Below are 21177 nucleotides of genomic sequence, written 5' to 3'. Positions count from 1 at the left end.
TGATTACTAATAAATACCACTGGGGGAAAACACATTAGATGCTCTACCTTTAACATAAGCCACATTTATTTCTTAACAATCCTGCATAAAAGGATTTTGAAATGTGCTAATAACTAGGGAAGTTACATAAGGTGGAGAAGACAGCTTAATTCTGGAAAAAAAATATATACTCCTGAAACACAAACCAGGGGAAAAAGATTCACTAGTCAGCAGAAGAAGACTAACAACTGCATCTTCTACCATACATTTTAGTGCAAGACCATCTCATGGAAGATGTATTATTTGTTTCATTAGTATGAAAATGGATGTAGTTGCACCAGTTTGAAACAGTGATGAAAAATTAGAGAAAGTTGATTAAAGCACACAGAACAGTGTCATGAGATATTCAAACAGAGGAAGCAGCATTAATATTAGTATTAAAGTCCAAAGGCATTATGGTACAGTTGGACAGAAACTTAATTTCTTTTTGAATAAAGATATCTATCATATATGACTGTTACTTATTGACATAAATATTAACATTGGATTTATTCTTGCTGAAATGGAAAAATTGTAGGTAGATATAAAGCAAACTCATATTATTTTATGAATCTTGTATGTTTATTCACAGTATTTCCTTATTTAAAAATAAATGTCCGCTGGGTGGTGGTGGTACATGGCTTTAATCCCAGCACTAGAGAGGCAGAGCCAGGCAGGTCTCTGTGAGTTCGAGGCCAGCCTTGTCTACAAAACGAGGTCCAGGGCAGCCAGAGCTACACAGAGAAACCCTGTCTCAAAAAATGTCAAGCAAAATATAAGGTAAGGGAAAATATTTTATTTAATACTAGTTATGTAAGTTTTTTCCCAATGGTTTAAAATAGTCTTTTGTTACAAATTAAGATATTACAATGAGTCTTCTTTGTTTTTTTTGTTGTTGTTGTTTGCTTGTTTGTTTGCTTCATTTGTGGAAGACTTTGATAAAATGTCATTTCAGTGTAACATCCAACCTCCAGACGCAGTTGCTAAGACTCTATTATGCTGAAGGTGGTGGTTGGGGCATGATGGATGTGCAGACTTTCCATCATTATGTTCTGGGATAAGGCTGGTGGGCAGGATCTTCTCTCTAGGTAGCGCTATACTCAGAGGCTTTTTTCTTTTCTTTTCTTTCTTTCTTTCTTTCTTTCTTTCTTTCTTTCTTTCTTTCTTTCTTTCTTTCTTTCTTTCTCTTCTTTTTCTTTTCTTCTCTCTTTTTTTTTTTTTTTTTTTTTTTTTTGTAGGTTGATCTGGCCACTTGGGTCCCAAGGAAGAATGCTCTTTACTTTGTTGTTCAGCACATCTTGTCTAAATTGCACATGGTGCAGTGCTATGACATTGTAGTAATTAACAGATCTCTCCTGTGGATCATCACACCAATCACAGACACCATGGACTTAACCATCATCAGCAGAACTTCTCAGACACCACAAATGTGCATCCTTTGGCTCCACTCTCCGCCTTGGAACACCATAGAAGACCCTTCACATTGGTATCACTCCTGGGGTTTTGCAATATAGAGACTCCATTTGGGCATGACACACTTCCTCTTATGGCAATCTTTTCCACATACAACTCTTTGCTGCCCTCAAGGGAAACAAACCTCTTCCAGAAGAGTAGTTCTCTGATCCACCCACCCTTATCACCAAGAACATTCCGTGTACTGGTGGCTAAGATAATGATTTCTGTTCTGGACAGTGTAATTTGGACTTCAACTCCACAATAGCCATCTTCAAGAGTACAAGTTTCCTTTAGGCTGAGCACAGCCCCAAGATACCCTTGCAGATTTGTGAAAAGACAAAGTTGGTTGCTGATGGCATGTTCAAAACTGGGCTGAATGGATTTCTAGCTCTGGCTTAACTTCTTGAAGGAACTTACATAAGTGTTGATGATATCATTAATTTTCATATAATATGAAAAGATAATTATATTTCATTTTCTTCTAAAGATTTAACTTGGCAGTGGGAAAGATTTCTGTGCTGAAATGCAAGATTAAAATAATTAAAGCAGCCCATAAAACTTAACGATTTTTGAAAGATCTTTTTTCGCAAGTATGTAATTTAAACTATAATTTTCTTTTAAAAGTCATTATCACCATAACTAATCTAAACTGTCTGATAACATTGAACAGTGGGCAAGTTATGTTTTGGAAAACTTGAAACTATAAGTAAAACAAAATTATATTCTAGATACAACCAAAATATATACTGCCCATAAAAAACTATACACTTAAAAAGCCATTTCACATAAATAATAACGCCTCTTTTGTTTCTTTGTTTTTACATTTTTTAATCTATCATACCAACCTAGGAAAAAAATTAATGTATGTAAGAGGTTATTTGATGCAAAGAAAAGAATGTTTATTTTTTAAGTAGAAATGAGAATTAATTACCAATATACCTCATTCTTAAAAAAAACATGAACAAGCGAGCTTGTCTGCCTAAGTTTCCATTTGAGTAAAATTTCTCATAAAAGCTTGGCTTTTTTGTTGGTTGGTTGGTTGATTGGTTTGAGCTGGAAAGATGGCTGAGCATTCAAGAATACTTCCTGCTCTTCCAGAGAATCCGAGTTTGTTTTCCACATACATAGAAGCCTAAAACAGTTCTGTAGCTCCAATTCTAGGGACTCACACACACTCTTCTGATGTTTGCAGACCACAGGCACACCCGTGATGCACATGCATACATACAGGCACAACATTGATACACACAAAATCAAAATAAGTAAATATTTGAAAAATTATTTTTGAAGTCATATGTTGTCATTTATGTGAACTAAAATCACAAAAGTACTTTTAGATATCCTAATTGTACAAATGCAAAATATGCCATGTCTTACAAATATAACCTGAGGATGAAATATTATAAGAAGACTTGTTTTCAATCAATACAATCATACTGTCCCCGTATTGATCTATGATTTGCCATTTACTAAATAAAAGAACTTGAATAACTCTTGAAAATTTTTGAACCTAATATGTAAAATGAACATATTCTTAGATGGTTTACAGTTTTGTGAAAGGTTAGTGAAATCTGTTAGAAGCAATGAAGCACCTTGTACAAGGTAAGAATTTCATATTCATTACCTTTTAGCCTGTTACTGTATTAAATTTATAAAAGTAATATATTTTTCTAGCAGTTTTCAACATCACAGTTCAAACAAATTAAATGAAATAAAAATAAATGAAAGCAAAACATGGTAAACCAATGAGTTTTGTGTGTTGTTTTCTAAAATGTGATTTCTTAAATTTCTCATCTCCTTTGCTAAATTTTTAATATTTTTTTCTTTAGAAAATGAAAATGGTTTGGAATGTGAGAGTAAATATTTTCTATTTTATCTTAGGACTTCGGAGTGAGTGACCAAGGGAAAGCTGGTTTTCTCCTCTTGGTTTGTCCTAGGAATCATCAATAAGAAGGACAGGGAGGAAAGGAGAGTTGTTAAATAATAAAGACCACCATATTATTTACATTTGTTGCCTTTATAATGGGTTTACAGATACAGATAGTCCATGGAATAATGTGCAACTTAATAAAGGCTTTATTTGTAAGTCCTATATGCACAGACCCATTGACCCAGGCAAACCTAGTATTTGCTTTACCCTCATGAAATAGAGATGTTATGGTATTTCACAGAAATGCTGTTTTCTAAGGAGTTTCTCTAAACTCTCTCTGAACAGCTTAACATTTCCTTGCATTTTGTAAAGGAAAGCATCTATTGGATGCATCTCCCTTTCCTTTTAGAATCACTATGAGTGTCATCCATGTCTAACTACCACAGTCTAGTCATTAAATGTTTCCTCGTTCATAAACATGTGGTAAATTCTTAATATAGAACAGCAAATAATACTCTCCATTTTGGAAATTCTGTAGTCATAAGGAAACATGGCCTAGATATGAGTGGATAAAAAAAGAACTCCTAGCATGCCTTTTTATGAAATATCTATGAAGAAAATTTGATTAAATAACTCAATATTTCATATTAATCACAAGTTAACCTGTGACAGAGAAGTCTGCACACAGCCTGCTCAATCAGTGCACCTGGCTTCCCTAAGAATAGCCTGTCTGCTCAGAAGGAGTTATAAACTAGGTCAGTTGGGAGGGGCACATAGAGACACAGTGGCCACCACACAGCTAGGCTTGCTGTCAGGCAGAGACATCTGTGGGTCTCTGTGAAAATTCTGGAAAATTCAATGTGATTTTTGTACCAAACAGTCAAATAAATAATCTTTTTGCATATGTATTGTCTCTGAAGGAAGTTCACTATGAGTGGCCCAGTTGTCAATGGGCAGTTCTCTATGTGCAAAATAGAGAGGACCATGTCTTATTTTATGAATACAAAGAACAAGATCCCCTAAGACTAGGATGATACTAAAATTTTGAGGCATTTGTATTTTCCAAGAAAGATTGATCCAAAGCAAAATTATGACTGACAGAATAGTGATTCTGAATCTTGCAAGTAAAATTATATAGAGATGAAATTATCACGTATTGTAAAATGATCCTTAGACATTAGTGTTGAATTATTCTGTGTCTGGTTTAGAAATAATTTCAAATCTATGGATTTGAAATTACCGTCTTTGAAGAAAATTCTTGGATTTGGGGGGTGTTGCTTTAAATAATCTGATATACAAATGGAAATTGTGACAATGTCACAATTGTTAGTAACTGATAAAGAATAGTATGGCTTTTAAAGTTCGGACTTAAAATAACATATGGCATGCATAAATTAGGCCCATTTTGATTGAGGTGGGGAATTGAAATATAAAAATGTCAAATGGAAAAATATATATTGTATGAATTAATTAACCTGATGTAGTTTGCTATGTAAGGTATACAATGAATATCAAATTAAATATTCCCCTTCTTCAACTGACACAGGAGAAAGGTGATCAGGAAATCTCAGGCAAGACAGGAGAACACCATAGTTCTATGATTATCTCACAGAAGCCCTTGCCAAGAAAACCTATGTTGGCAAAGAACATAATCTTTGAACAATTGACATTCAGATAAATGCTTACTAGATGGCTAAATATACATCATATGTAGTCTGTTAGGAATGAGAATTCATAACCAGGCAGAAGTCACTGCTCCATTCTGAGACAGGTATGACATTTCCTCATGAATATGTGAATCCTCAATGAATCATATTCATGGTAGTTTTCAGATGGTTATTGGAAGAATACTTGTTCATTAAAAAGAAGAAACTAATTTCTTTTCTTTTTTAATTTTCAGAGATGGGAACAGCAGCAGATAACATTAAACATTTGGCTGCGAGGGGTGTTTTAAAGATAGGGTTACCCACAAAGCAGGCTTTAAAGAGTGTATCAGTGAGTATTTTAAAGACATTTCTTTGTATTGATGCCAGTGTAGAGGAAAGGATGAGAGACATAGATTCTATGTCAATATTTGCCTTATCTTTGATCAAATTCCCAAGAGCGCGGTACTGGGCTAACAGGATTGAGTGATCATGTCCTTACCTTGACAAGTACTTAGTTGTTGTTGGTTTTCTCAAGAGAAGGGTGACTAGAAATGCAGTCTTTCTCCACTATTAAGACAATCCCTGAAGGGTTGTCAATGCTCAAAGAATCTTGACAGGATGTCTTCACTGTTAAGAAACTGCGTAGGCATAGCTATGTTACTATATTTCTACTCATAGTTTCAAATCAACTGGCCAGGGAACAGATCATCTGGCTTCTGATGGTACTCATTTCCTTGGGCAAATATTTAAAAAGAACATTAAGCAAGGTAATATCCATCACCTTCAACTTATTTACCTCTGTCAGCCTCACTGACTCACTAGGAGATGGGTCCCAGGTACTCAGACATTTGATAACTAATAACCAATCCTTTCATTGACCAGTTCTAGGACCGTTGTCACTCATGATGCAAGGTACACAAGTGAGTAACAAAAGTTACTCAAATAGTCTATCTAGGTGCCATTCATTTTTTTCCTGCTAACTCTCAATTTCCCATAAGATTATGACTCATTTTTCTGCCATCTGATTTTCAGACACAAGAGGAAAATGGCAGACAAGGCATTATTGTTTAAGTGAATGTCTAACATGCTCTATGGATGAAGTTTGTCTCTTTGACGATGGATGCTTCTTACCACTGAAAGTTCAAATTTGTGTAAATGTCACAGGGATTTCTGAGATATGACAAATCAGAAAATACAAAAACGAAATCAAAAAGTGTTTTTCTTGTTTCTTTTGTGTTTCCCCAACCTAGGTATTCTTAGCTAGAACATAAAATCATAAGTAATTCATTACATCAAAGTACATATTGAATCTAGACTATGGTCCAACATCCTTTGTTAAAAGGTACTCTAATCCAGTACAAGATTTTGGAATAATTTTACCTACATGGTAAATATTTGGTAAGCTCCTATTTAGTGTTCCAAGCTATGCCTTCAAGTCAGACAATTTGTTGTCATCCCCTTCCCCTCAATTGTTTATCTCCACATAGAGGGTAAATTAACAGTTCTTTCTGAATGGAAAGAACATAGTGGGGCCAATTTTCCATGAAAGAACTGTATGGTCTCTGTATTTGTCTAAATTGTGTTAAATTACATGAGATAGTAAACTCAAGAAGGTATCAAAATATCCCTTCCTTGAGGAAGAAGAGGTTCATCACACTCTTAATAAGTAAATAGAATTCCAATTCACAGATTTATGAAACTGAATAGTCTACTGCTCCAGGTTCTGTATGCCATAAACACTTACTTCCTGAGAGGAGGAAGACTCCTTGCTGGAGCTGCCTAGAAATTGTACAGGGTATTCTACAAATGTGGTTTCTAACACCCTGAATCATCCAAGCTACTGTCAATAACGCCAATAAATGCATTGTATCACTAATCTAACCTTGGGTGGAATCTTTTTTTTTTGTCCTTCTTATATTGGTACCTACCTGGTATTAATTTATTTAAAACTCCTCAGGAATAATCCCACAAGAGGAGAAAAGTTTGTGTTGACTCATGGTGTCAGAGGTTTGATCCCATGGTTAGTTGACTACATTACTTTAAACCACTGGGGAAGAAAAAGATGATGTTTGGGAATATGTGGTAGAGCAAACCTGCTTACCTCATGGTGGTCAGGATAGAGGAAAGCTAAAGAGGTGAGAGAGGAAACTAGAGAGGGATGCCCCATTATATTCTTCAAGCAAATAAATCAGGAGACTTTTGTCAGCAAACTAGTCCAAAATCCAAAATATTCTACCACTTTAAACAGCATTATCATCTAATTAACAAGCATTCAACATGTGTGTCTTTAGGGGGCCACTTTGAATCCACACTATGAAAGAGAAACTAAGCTACAGCCAAACCTCCACCTTGGTCTATGCTATTGAATAGATGAACATTCATTCTTGGTGTGTAAAACATGCATTAAATTTGAATATTTCCCATCTCTGTTGTCAGGTGTGCTGCTAAACAATGAGCTTGTGGTGTCAGAGCAGTTCTGGAATGATCAAAGATAGTTGATGATTGACTGATGTCAGTGAGTGATCTGCTTTTAGCTAATTAGTCAATTAGTGATTTTCCATACTGGAGGTCCTTTCCAGAACATTAAGATATGATACAAAGGTTTTCATACATCTTTATTCACTCTCATTCCATATCTACCCTTATCCTTGATTTTATTTTTCAGAGTTTCTTGAAAACAAAACAAAAACAAACAAACAAAAAATAAAATCCCTATGTCTTTATACAAATGATTAAGATACAAATAAAAGATTTCATAGAGCTTGGCACAAACCTATGGGGAGAAGAGGAACTCAGATCACTAGTTTCCGAATCAACTAAATAACTTAGTTGCTAAATATACTAAGATTAGAGTGGTCTTATTAATTAAAAAAAAAGAAAAGAAAAAGAAAAACCCAGAGCCAGATTTTGAGGTGAAGACTGAAAAATTAGAGAAACAGAACAAGCCAGCCACATTCTTACTTCTATGAAATCTTCAATCTCAAGAGAGTGTGTTCCTGTTTCCTCACGCCTTATATACATTTCGGTATCCTGCCATACTACTTCCTGAGATTAAAGACATGTGTCCTTCCGAAGCAAAGTCTTGAGATTTCAAGTGCTGGGATTAAAAGTGTGTGTGCCACTACACCTGGCTCTGTTCCCAGTGTGGCCTTGAACTCACATAGACATGGATGGGTCTCTGTCTCCTGAATGCTATGATTAAAAGCATGTCCTGCCCCTGCCTGACCTCTGTGTTTAATATAGTGGCTGGCTCTGTACCCTGATCCCCAAGCGAGTTTATTAGGGTACCCAATATACAACCACAATCCTACTTTATTATATAACTAGTAAGACTTCCATCAATCTGAAATAGTTCAGAAAGACAATTTGTAATGTGGCCAAAGCTGAAGGCTATCTAAAACTAACCAAGATTCTCAAAGATGAAGACAGTACATTGTCAACTACATTATGTAAACTAAAGAGACTATCAAATGAATACAGTGGCTAGAAGTCGGTGTGAGTGTTTCAAAAAATGAAATAATTTGTTCTCTATTTAAGGTGGGAGACATAAGAGCAGAATTGGAGATTAGCATAGATGAAAGAGACTGAAGAACACCAGAAACTAGAGATTTTCCAAAATAAGTAAATCCTTAAACAGAAGGATTATTTAGATCAGTAGAAGACAGTATGGGAAGTAGCTTTTTTTGTAATCAGACATTTGAGAATTGACGGACTTTCCACCTTCTAACTCTTTGGCTCAAGGAACATAAAGCTAGGTTGTAATTAAGAAAGGTAGAATTTAGGGTTGTGAGAAGACAGGAGGGTATCTTAGAACGAACCCTAGGGAGAAACAAGATCAAGGACTCAGTTGAGGCTGCTAAGATATGAATTCACAGTGGAACTAATTATCAGATGGTGTGATTACTTCCTAAAGTGTGTGTATCTGGGGATAAACATTGAGAAGGATGATGAGATTGAGAGCACACAAAAGGAAGAAAAGAAGCTTAGACCAAAGCCAAGGTAAAGATCAATTTGTTTAATAATGAATTCATATGTATATACAATAATTACATGAGTTATTTGGATTTAAAATTGTTACTTTTATCTTGAACATTTTTAACAAAATCATAGACCCTCTACATGATGAATCATTTTCCTTATTGTGGAACAAGTTTGAGTTCATATAATCTAAAGTAAGATGAATACCACAGAGATAAGAGAGAGCCTGATATCTTGTATTTAGCCACACAAACTGCCAACAATCTAACTGCTCTTTGTCCTTGCACGTAGAACTTTGAATATTAAAAGAGGACTCAGTGAACACTGAGTATCTTCAATAGGTGGAGTGTCTATTACTTTTGATTTACCTAATGCAATGAGAATAGTTACATATTTCTGCTTATAGTTTATATATACAATGACATGGTGGCCTATTGATTATAGAGGAAATAATAAATAAAATTTTCTTTTGCATGCTACAATGTATGTAGGCCTGGTTCATAAATGTGAAGGTATAATGGAATATATATATATATATATATATATATATATATATATATATATGAGTGTGAACAGGAAGTATAACATTTTCCCCATCATTTGGGAAATATACATATCACAATATAAAGAATTAGCATGAAAGGTATATTTAGGACAGTATTTTACATATGTCAAGATGAAATAATATTTATGTAGTAAAAATAAATGTCATAAGTTGACAAAGTGTCTGTATGAATAAATCTTATGATTATTTTATGCTGGGGGATGTCTTTCTGTATGCTGTGAATATATGTTGTTCCAATTGGTTAATAAATAAGCTGCTTTGGCCTATGGGAAGGCAGCATAGAGGCAGGTGGGAAATTCAATGAGAGAGACAGGAAAGAGAAAGGTGGAGCCTGGGGAGAGATGCCAGACTGCCACCCAAGGAACAACATGCCAGCAGACCAGTAAGGCACAGAACACGTGGCAAAACATAGACTAATAGAAATGGGTTAATTTAAGATATAAGATCTAGCTAGCAAGAGGCTTGCCATAGACCATACAGTTGGTAATTAATATTAAACATCTTAATGATTATTTTTTAAGCAGCTGAGGGACCGCAGGGCCAGCCAGGAGAGAAGGAACATGGGAACGTGGGGCTGGGCAAGATCAGAGAAACCTTTTGACTACAATTTTATTATTTATAAATTAGAAGTGTATTTTAAGCAGGAAATAAATTGATAATGAGAAATGCATTTAATTAAAGTTTGCTCAAACTATGCCCATAGCCATCTAATAGAAAGTCCTATGACAAATGCTAGAACAAATTCAAAAAAGGCATGAGACAGGCCAAATGATATTTTGGGAGAAGAGAATCTAGGACTCTTGTTACTTTTATTTTATGTACAGATTTTTCTTGCCATTTGTTTGTTTTGTAGTCAAATATTGGCCAAAGAAGATGGGCTCTCAAAAATTTTCCATCTTGAAAAAGAAAAAAAAGTGTCCTTTATACCTGTAAGATTCCTTCATGTTCCAGATCTAGCAGGACTATCCCTACCTAAATCCATTTCTTGGGTGATGCAGAGTAAAAGTCTATTGTGTCATTTCTTTGTAGATCAGTGTCAACCTGGAATTCTGCATTCCTGTGGAATACACTAATCTTGCCAGTGAACGAAAGGTAATAGTTTGATAGCTGAGGAAATGTGGACAATTACTCTGTTTAGGATAACTTTCCTATCCCCAGGCTTCCAGGAGCTGTCATAGTTCCTGAAGTGCTAGAAGCATTTGAATTTTAAGACATGTCTTAGGAATAAGAAACTAAAATTCAATGAAAAACATATTGTTGCAGATAATTTATTAATTTCTTTCAATTATGTCCTATAAATTTAAACAATGAAATAGTAAGAAAAATCCATGACACATAAGATGGACCTGTAGTTTCACTAAGGGAATGATTTAGAAAAAGTTCCAGGATTCAGTCTCTAACACTACATAAATGAGCTGTGATGATGAACACCTGGAATCCTAGCATGCCTGAGGAGAAAGCAGGAAGAATAGAAGTTCAAGGTAGTCTTTTTCTAGGTAGTAAGCACACAGGTACTCTAGGGAATATGAAACACTATCTCATTATCAATATATACATTTCAATAAGATATAAGGAAGCATAAAAATTTTAGAAAACAATATTTTCAATATTTAATAATATATGATAAATATAAGTAAACCAATGTTAACAATTTTTAAGCTTTTGCTATATTCTTCTTGTTTTATAACTATTACATGAAAAGTCTTAGTTACCTTTGTTTCTACAGCTTCTAAAAGAAGAGATACAAAATTGTGATGTAATAAAATTCCTTAATCTTTGAAAGTGTCATGACCTTTTTGAAAATTAAACAGTTAATATTATTGGAATCTCATACTGAACTTTTCTTGATTCCTTTCATCCTTGTGATCTCTTTAAAGAATTCATGCATTACACATGGAATTAAGTGCAAAAAATAGAGTTTATTATAGGGCAAATTGGAGTAACCTCAGGAAACAGAAGATTGGGCAACAACCAAAATGCTCATTGTGGAAAAACCCTTACTCATGTTGATGAGGACTAGCATTATATATTGGCTAGGCAGTTTGTGTCAGGTACCCCTCAAAGTAAGTAGTTTTATTATTGTCTTTAGCTGGAAACAGGAAATATCCTTGTTTCTTAGGTCCAGAATGCCTTCTCCAAGATTTTTTTCTGAGAAGAAACAGGAAATATCCTTCTTCCTCAGGTCCAGAATGCCTTCTTCTAACTTATTCCTAGAAGTTGCACATGAGGGTTGATACTGAAACTCCCCTCTTTCCATTAACTACTTCTTGTGAATAGCTTTGGAACTGAAACAATAGATTGTCATGGTGAAGATGGGTTATACACATTGGGCAATTTTACATCATCATGTTTGATGAGTTTGATTTATCTACCTCTTCAGTGGAGCCAGAGTTACAATAGCCTTGATCAGGTCTCTGCTGAGATCCATTCATGAGAAGTTACTTTTCCCCAGTTAAAAACCAACCAACCAAACAAACAAAAACCCAAACAAACAAATCTAAACTAATTTCTGTCTCTGGTCCTCTTAGAAAGCTAACATTCTAAGATACCTGATGCATAAAATTTAATTAAGCTAAGAATGTTAGTCCCATGGCTAGGAGGCCAAGCCTCAGAAATAATGACTCACCCTAAACTACAAGAAAGAAAGCCCATGTCTGTTCTAGCCACTAATGGAGCTAAGTGGAGCAGCTATGCTAAGGTCTACCCAATTGTCTAAATTTAAGACTTAGAAAAATGTATTTCCTTTTTTTCTTTGTTCTTCCTAAATTCCCTCTTCCTTCCCCCACTTGCTCCTTTTTCTTCTTCAAATGGAACAAAATAACTTGACTCAAGTCAAGGGACAGGACAGACCATCGAGGAATATACTGTCATCTCCACCTCCTCACCACTCCCAAATTTGTGTGGAAACTTTTGCTTTAGCTTGTGGTATTTGGTGTTTGTTCTTTTTTTTTTTTTTGTTTGTTTGTTTGTTTTGTTTTGCTTCTTTTCTATCTCTTTCTTTTTGATCTTTACCTTCCTTTGCTACTGGGTTGCAAATGACATGATTTCCCTATGGCAAAACATAAACTAAATAAATTCTTCAAACTTCTAATAAAATTATCTTTGAGATTTCTTCTAAATTATGTTTTTTTCTATTAACAAAACTAAGAACTCAATGAAGTGACCCAGATTTCCCTGATATCATTATGCCGTACTTTCCCATTTGGGGTAACCCGAAGTTCTGAAAACAGTGGGGTGAAAATTGATAATGACCACCAAAACCATTATGTAGGGCAGAGTAGTCTCCAGGAGTGAGAGTGAACAACTGTCAACAGGACCATTGTGAGAGTCTGTAATTTTAAGGAGATTTTGTACTATTTCTTAAAGTTCCAAGATCATACAGCACTTCCGAAGAGCATCTCCTCTGTAAGTTATTGGCAGGCCCTTTTGTAATAACTGTTGAGAGAAGGGAAACTGTCTTTAGTCTTTACGCAAAAGCCTCTGAGCTAAGTGATTATTTTCCAGAACTTCCGGATTGTTTAGAAGGTTAGTTCCTTCCCAAGGATTAGAGATTGACTTATCTATTTTTTTTTTCTGATCAGTAAAAGAAATACCACCACTTTGGTTTCTGATTGTCGAAGGTGCTCAGTATGAGGGTGTGGCCAAACACAGTGATCTTTGACTAACTGATATTTAACCACCTGTATCATTTACTTACTCAGATGACTTGAGTAGTTTAGTAATTATACACAGGGGGAACTTAAATTCATTCTGACTTGAATCAATCATGCTATTGAAGAAAGGAAATAAGACCTGTATTTTTAAATTAATCGAGACTTACCATTGGTCCTTTGGATAATACGATTATACACCTTAACCTTTCTTCCTACTGTTATTAATTCTGTGACATCAAAATGGACATTTCTTTGTCTCCTATAGGCATCAGTGAATATGACACACAATGGATACTCCAATATCACTTTAGAATATACTAGAAAATGAAAAAAAATCATGCTACCAGAAGAAAAAAAAAAGTATGTTGGGGAAGAAATACATAGGCAACTTTGTATCATTAAAGATTTGCTTGAGTTATATGAAAAGATGGTAAAGAAAGCACCTTGTAAACAACCTGGTTAATTTTATTAAAGGGAAAATGTGCAGTTAACTTCATTCATTCATTATTCCTGGAAAACTTGGCAGCCTAGAGTAACTGAACATTTTGCCCAAGGTCACACAGTGAGTAAGAATACCATAAGCGATGTCATAGCTGCTAGACAAAAGACTCCATGCTCTTAACTGAATGGGCCAGTAGAGAGATCACAGAGCTGTTAATCAGGAAACCGAGTTGTTCTGCCTAATTCTCTAACTAATTATCAAAGGCCCCAGGCAAGCTAGTCATTAACTCTTGCTTTAATTTCTTTCTCATATATTGTTAAAGGGCTATCTTACCTGCTACCTAGGGCTAAGGAGACACAAAAGTCACAAATTAAGCTAGGACAATATTACATGTATTGATGCTATTGTTACTGCAGTATATCTCAGCACTGGAATACCTCCCTGGTCATAGATAACTGAGCTATTTAGTATCTTAAGGATAACATGACTGCATAAGACCTGCCTAATTCCAACTGAAAAAACAACTAGAGGCACATTTTAAAACTATTTAAATGTAAAGTGCTTCAAGACTCCACTTTCCAGATTTGTAAGAGTCCTGGCATTTGTCTCCAACCACCAACAGGCCAGTCCATGATGTTATTGGGGTTGGTAAGTTTTTAGCTGCTTTACCAATTCTGCCTTCCCAAACCTTATTTTAATTTGATTGTACAACAGAGTATAACATTTTCTCCTAAGCCAGGATAGTTTTATTCATAGGGACCATCCTCATTTACATAAGCCTTCAAATGTTAGGGCAGCATTGAAGGCCCATTAAGGAGAAGATGCTGTTCCTAGTCAAAAGAATGGACTCTACTGCCAGGCAGAGACATTCCATGGTCTCTTCCGGTATGAGTTAGTAAGTTGGGCAGCTCAATCAACTGACCAAGGGACCATCATCCAGAAAAGTGGGTTCAAACTAAGCCATAGTAAAGAGACACAGGGATGTGTCTTCAATGAGATGATGTACTTTTCCTTCCCCAAATTCCTGCCCACACTGCAGTTCCTAGTAGTGGTCATTAGGTTCTCTTCTGTTTGTCAAACCTTTGAGTCTACTTACAAAGAGGTAGCCTCTCTCCTTTTATTGTTATTATTGTTTCTTCCTTTTCTTCTGTCTCCTTCTGATGCTTGGAAGATCCTAAATAAGCTTTCTCTGCAATTTGGGCAAATTTCCATTCTTTGTTTAAAGCTCTTTTTCATTATGTGGCTTCATTTCCAGGATGTGGCAAGTCAGATTACCTCAAGCAACAATGTTGTTTCTTTTCTCTTTTCTCTCCTCCTTCTCTAAACAGATGCCTAGATTTACAGCTTGCTTGCCATAGGGTTTTTCTCTCAAACTCTAACAAAATTATCAGCAAGTTTCCATTTGAATCTGTTCTTAAATTCTTATATTAATGAGACTAAGAAGCCCAAGAGGGATCCAATTTCCTCAATATCATATGGTAACTCCAGTGGGACCCCAGATTTCTTGTAACAGAAACATCAACATAATTTTTCTCCTTCCCAGAAAATTCTTCATACTGTGTATGGATTATTCATATTGAATGAAAAATGAGAGCATGACTGCTCCAAGGTATAGTTGAGAAGATGAAACTTAACACATACTTACTAGAAAAATACTATTATCCACTCACTGTAAATATCGCCATTAACAACTCTCCTCTTGTACCATTTACTCCAGATATTTTGGTGAGGTTTTTTTTGTCTTTCAGAATATATACTAAATGTGTAAATTTGCCTTTCTGTGTTACATAGTCAGAAAAGAATCTGACAGCTTTAAATGTAAAATCACACTAATAAAACAGTATATTTCAGTAGTATAATAATGCCAGTATTTATTTCTAATTTGAATTTCTTTCTCATCTGATATCAATTTCTCTTTATTTTCTAGATATATCAAGCCAGTTTTCCTGTGGATAAAAATATTAAAACCATCAGACCTCTTTAAGAAGTATCCTTCCTATTGGAAAATAAACCCTTTCCTTATAGCATCACTGAAAGACCTAAATGTGGACTGAAAGGAGTTGGAGCCAGGAGCCTATTGATAGGATTTAATCTAAGCATGCAAATGGTCATTATGATTCAGGAATGAGAAGGTCACACCAACAATAAATCTTCTAGAGTCAAACTAAGTGTCCAAACAGTGAGTGTATCATAAAGTGACCAGCAAAATTGGTTTTGAAGAGTAAGAATTTCATGTCTTAAAATGAATTATAGGATATTTAATATCTACTCAAACACCCATACATCTACATGTTTAATGTTATAAATGAAATGAGAGGAGATTATATGGTCCTAACTTGTATAAACTCTCCATTAGAACGAGAATTGCTACAACCTAATACAACCTGGGCTTGAATGATGATCCCTAAGGGCATCTATCACTCTATTCATTGTTGGATGACAATTATGTTTATCTATAAATCAGATCTCCACTTGGTGTAATCTAAGGAAATGATTATAATCACCACTAACTGCTATTTATAATGTATAAAGGGGAAGGGAACCCATATATCACAGACCTAGAAGGAAACTATGCAGCCGCTTTGTTTCTGTTGTTTTACTTGTGTGTTTTTAAAGGACAACGGATGACTGCTGATGGTGGTGCATCCTTATTCAGCATCTGTTGCATTACCTTCTGCTCTTAGTCAATATGTCAGCTATTTCAGAATCCACATCTAACATAATCACCTAAGCTTTCATCCTTGCTTGATCTAAAACACGGTTAAACTTGTCTGTAGTGTATTAACCTGAAAAGTCAGTCTTATAAAATGTTATATACTGATAGTCTAAACAATATTGTATTTTTTTCATAATTCTAGGTACTAGATATACAAGATAGAAGAATGTTAATCCGGATTTCTGATGCAGTCACTTTTTCTAGATTGTAAATGCCTCTTCACTGTGTCTTAAATAGCCTTCCATCTATGTATGTACATGTGAGGGAACGCTATGTAAGCCTGTTTATCTCCTCCTAAAGAAACCAGTTCTATCAGATTATGGTTTCTCATTTCCTTTTTAAATTTACTCATAGATGGACTTATATCAAGATATAGTCAAAGAATCGTTGAGATGCCTGGGGGGAGGGGTTAAGAACTTTGGAAGTTCTTGCAGAGCACTAAGGTTTGATTCTCAGCACCCATATGATAGCTAACTGTTGTCTCTAACTCCAGGACCAGGGATCCGATTCTGACCTCTGGGACTCTGCATGCATGGGAGGCACTTACACACATGCAGGCAAAATGCCCATAAGCAGAAATATAAATAAATTATTAAAAATATAATCAAGTGGAGGATTAAGGCATGGCTATAAATGGAGGATGTGGTGCATTTCAGTACAGAGGAATATGATTTCCTGGTGCTCTGTTTTCTTTTTTTTTCCATTTCCATTCAGCTGCAGTGATTTTATTTCTGATGATTATAAAATTGGCAATGCAGCAGGTAAATTTGAAGTGTTATTTAAGAGGAACAAGAAGTTAAAAATAATAATAAAATGATATGTTAACTTCAGTTCAATTGAGTCATAATTAACCTCTCAATTGAAGCACTTACTTTTTGAATGCTTAAGACTTCAAAGAGGCAGATATAAAGGTACTGCAAACAGGAGACAGCTCTTAGGAAAGGCCAGTTAGGTTAGTAAAGAAAGGCAGCTCCCACTGTCCTTAACTATGATGACCACTCATAAGAGAAACATAGAAATAGATATATTTTAGTGTACCTTCTACATTCGGTGGAAGAGGATTCAAAACCTGAAAGATATCTTCAGCAATCTACTCCATTGTGCTATAAGGCTAATTATTTCAGCTTGAGAGGTTAGAATGAAACATTTAGTTTGTCATTTCCTCAATGCCTAAATGTTTTTGTTCTTTTTTTTTTTTTTTTTTTTACTGTGCCATGACTACTTTCCTTGGAAATGATATCAAATCAGATAATGTGTAAGTGCCTATAGAATTTTATTAGTCTTTGATTACATTTCTGATCAACACAGGAGGGCATGAAAGGCAAGCCTACATTCTGAGTAATTTATTGTTTGACTGAGGAAAACATTTTGGTCCTCTATGTAATGGAAGTGATTCAGTGTAATCCTATTGACATTAGATTGTTTGTTAATATAAAAAAGTAATAATAATAATGTTACATTGGAGACCATCTTTTGGTGTATTATTATCATACTGGGCACAGCATTAAAGTCATCTGTAAAGTCTGTAACATTGCAAAGTTTCTGCATTTCACCCATACTGGTTGTTCCACCAATGAATTAAGATATTGGAATGACTAGAGAAGAGGATGAGTGGCAGTCCATAGAAGGGAAGATTGTTTTTGCAATTGAGTATTGAACCCCATCTGTAATGAGTGCTATCTGATATGAATTCTTTATAAAATACATCTTTTTTTTCCTACAGTATAGTCCAGTTTAAAGTACAGCCACATACAAACTACCTATGCCCATACCCAAGCTTCTAATGTGCCTTTCCAAATTTCAGACCTTTTAATAAAACTGTTATTGATCATAATTCTATTATTTGTATAGTATATTACAAATCAGTCTGTCTATTGGAATGGATTTTCTTCTTATCAGACCCCAGTTATAATGGTTGTCATAAGGTTTCCTATAGTGCCCACACTTTTATTGGAAACTCTTGTCTGGCTAATTCACACAATATGTTTCTTATTTTGTAAGCAGTGTGGGAATCCCCCATGAACTTACTGGTGTGTGTTATGGGATTTGTAGAGATGTGTGAGAGAATGAAGACAGGATGTTCTGGAGCATGAACCGTGTGATACACAAAAATGACTTCACAGAAATAGTTAACTCACTTTCACATATTTCACTTCTGTTAATTGTGTAATACTTCAATGCCCAATACTTTTATTTCATGATCTGTCATTTTATTAGTTACTTTTCTCATAGCTGTAACCAATGCCTGTGGAAGCAACTTCAGGGAAAAAAACATTCTTTGGTTTCGAGTATAAAATGGACCACCGTGTTCTGGAAGGTAGGATGTACTTACTCTATGGTAGTGGGAACATATGACTGGGACTCTTCACTTTTCTTGGGCCAGGAGAGAGGGGAAGCTTGTGTTGAATTAGAGACAGGTTGTAACTCAGTGCCTACTCACTGTGACCCACTATCTCAAACTCTATTCCATCTCATCAAAATGTCTCAACCTCCAAAGCAGGTCCATCAGTTAAGTGCCAAGATTCAAACTCAGGAGTATGTGTGCAATATTTCAGATTCAAACCACAACAGTTTCTCCTTGGTCCCTACAGCCTCATGGCCATCTCATGATGAAAAATGCTTCTACTCCAAACTCACAAGTTCTTAGAGTTTTAATCAGTCCCAACAACATTTAAAAGTTTAAGGTCTTAAATCTCTTCTGAGACTAAAGACAGAGTTCTAACTGTGAGTCCTTGCAACACTAAAAGTCAACTGCCATGGTACACACACACACACACACACACACACACACACACACACACACACACACACACAAAATCAAAAACCTTTTCTAAAATATTCCCGATTGTCTTATATGAGCTAGGAACAAGTGCTATGTTACTCTCTGCTTATGTATTCATCTTCTTTTTTATTTTGTCTTTTAAAAACTTTCCTTTAAAATGAAACTTTTTTCAGGTGAGTTTGAATCTTGCGTATATACCCATATGCTTGTGTTGGCTTTGATCTTGCCACCTAGGTGCCTTTTCTGTTGTTCCAGAGCTGCGTGAAGATTTTCCAAGCATCTTTCAGTTTCAGTCATGTCTTCAGGTATCATTCTTAGGCAGGAGTACTCCTTTATGTTGTATGAAAAGGAAAGAACAAGATCACAAATCAGTAACCAGATATCCCTTCTGGCATTGTTGCCTCTGGCCAAGGCAGAAGTAAAAATATTTCTGATGTCTGCCTAAGGAAATGAGTGAGGACTTCTTGTTTTCTGGATCTTTACTCTAAAGCTGACTGTTTCGACGTCTTGTTTTCATTTTGATGTTCCTAGGGGTTGTATAACCCCTGGAGTTAAGCCCTACAAAGAGGTCCTTAGTGTGTTGCAGGCATTCCATTGATGGTGACTGTGAGGCTCTTGTGCTTTTCTCTTCCTTTTGATTCCCGGCCCATGAAGTGAATTGTTATCCCTTGTCCTATAGCTCTACAATCTGTTGCCTTGCCACAGCCACAGCCCACTGAAAACAACCAGTCTTGTTTTGGGCTCTCGAAATCTTGGAGCTAACAGAAAGTTGACTAAGATGTATATGTTCAAGTGTTCATGGATCGGCTGGGCAGCGATGGTGCACGCTTTTAATCCCAGCACTCGGGAGGCAGTAGCCAGGTGGACCTCTGTGAGTTTGAGGTCAGCCTGGTCTACAGAGTGAGATCCAAAAAAGGCACCAAAACTACATAGAGAAACCCTGTCTCGAAAATAAACAAACAAAAAAATAGTGTTCAGGAATCAAAGGAGAAAGCTTTCCAGGTCAAAACTAAACAATACGAATGACAGAACAAAAAGGTAGCTTTTAGAATATGATACAAAATATAAAATAAGATCTCAGTCCCTACTAATTAAAAAAAAATTGAGTACATAGTTAAGAAGGAGGCATAAGAAAAACTTGTGTGAAAGAATTCTAAGATATTTGTTTCCATAACAATTCCCTAAATGTGATGGAATATAATTCCCACCCACTTTAGTTCTGGGTACACAGAGGATTCCAGGTAACTTGTGCTATTCAGAAATGACAGGGTGTAATTGATACCTTGAAGAAATCTAAGTAAGGAATGCTGCATCAGCCATACGGTCAAGGTCAGTATCAGCAGGGCTAAGCCAGAGTGATTAGATGTACTAGATATGATGTGAAAAAAATGGCATTTTACATCTCTAATTTTCCTCTCCAAGACACTGCATTACAGTAATCATCATGAAGAAGCCTTGGGGCAAAAGCCAATTGAGGGACATTTTACAAAATGCCTGCCTAGTACTTCTCAGATGCTGTCAAATTTCATCTGAAACAAGAAACTTTCACAGGGCTAGAAAAGCAGAGATATGAAATCTACACATGATGTTATAGATTTGATGGAATCCTGAAATCACAAAAGGGGTTAAACCATTTTTAAAAAATTGAAAATGTAGGCATAGTTAATAACAATAAATAAATGCATTATAACCCATATATCTTACACGTTTATGACATCAATGATAGGAATGACTAAATATGTGAGTTGGTACTTATGGAATTGTCTGGTCCTTTCATGATTTCTATTCATTATAAATATCACATTATTTTCCTAAATAAAATACAATTTCACTTAAATAATATTCTGGAAGAACTTTTGGACACATAAATGAGGTGACAAGAATTTTATTAGGAGTTATGGAATTATGTCAGTCTAAAATCCATAGTTCACAAGGTGCCACCTGCTTCTATTCAGTTGCTGTTCCACACTGAAATTCAGCACCAAAGCTATTCTTGTAAGTTAGGAATCTCTCAATTTGAGTTTCAGAGGAGATCCCACCATGACTTCGTAT

At 35.4% G+C, this 21177-nt stretch overlaps 1 pseudogene; it reads right to left on the bottom strand.

The window, feature by feature from the left end:
- Window positions 1-1256: 1256 nt before the first annotated feature.
- LOC121823577 (small ribosomal subunit protein uS3 pseudogene) lies at window positions 1257-7095 on the bottom strand (annotated as a pseudogene).
- Between the last annotated feature and the right edge of the window lie 14082 nt (window positions 7096-21177).

Source organism: Peromyscus maniculatus, chromosome 17 (genome assembly GCF_049852395.1).
Source record: "Peromyscus maniculatus bairdii isolate BWxNUB_F1_BW_parent chromosome 17, HU_Pman_BW_mat_3.1, whole genome shotgun sequence".
In the NCBI taxonomy this organism is placed as follows: domain Eukaryota; kingdom Metazoa; phylum Chordata; class Mammalia; order Rodentia; family Cricetidae; genus Peromyscus; species Peromyscus maniculatus.
This window is presented reverse-complemented; position numbering and strand designations above follow the sequence as displayed.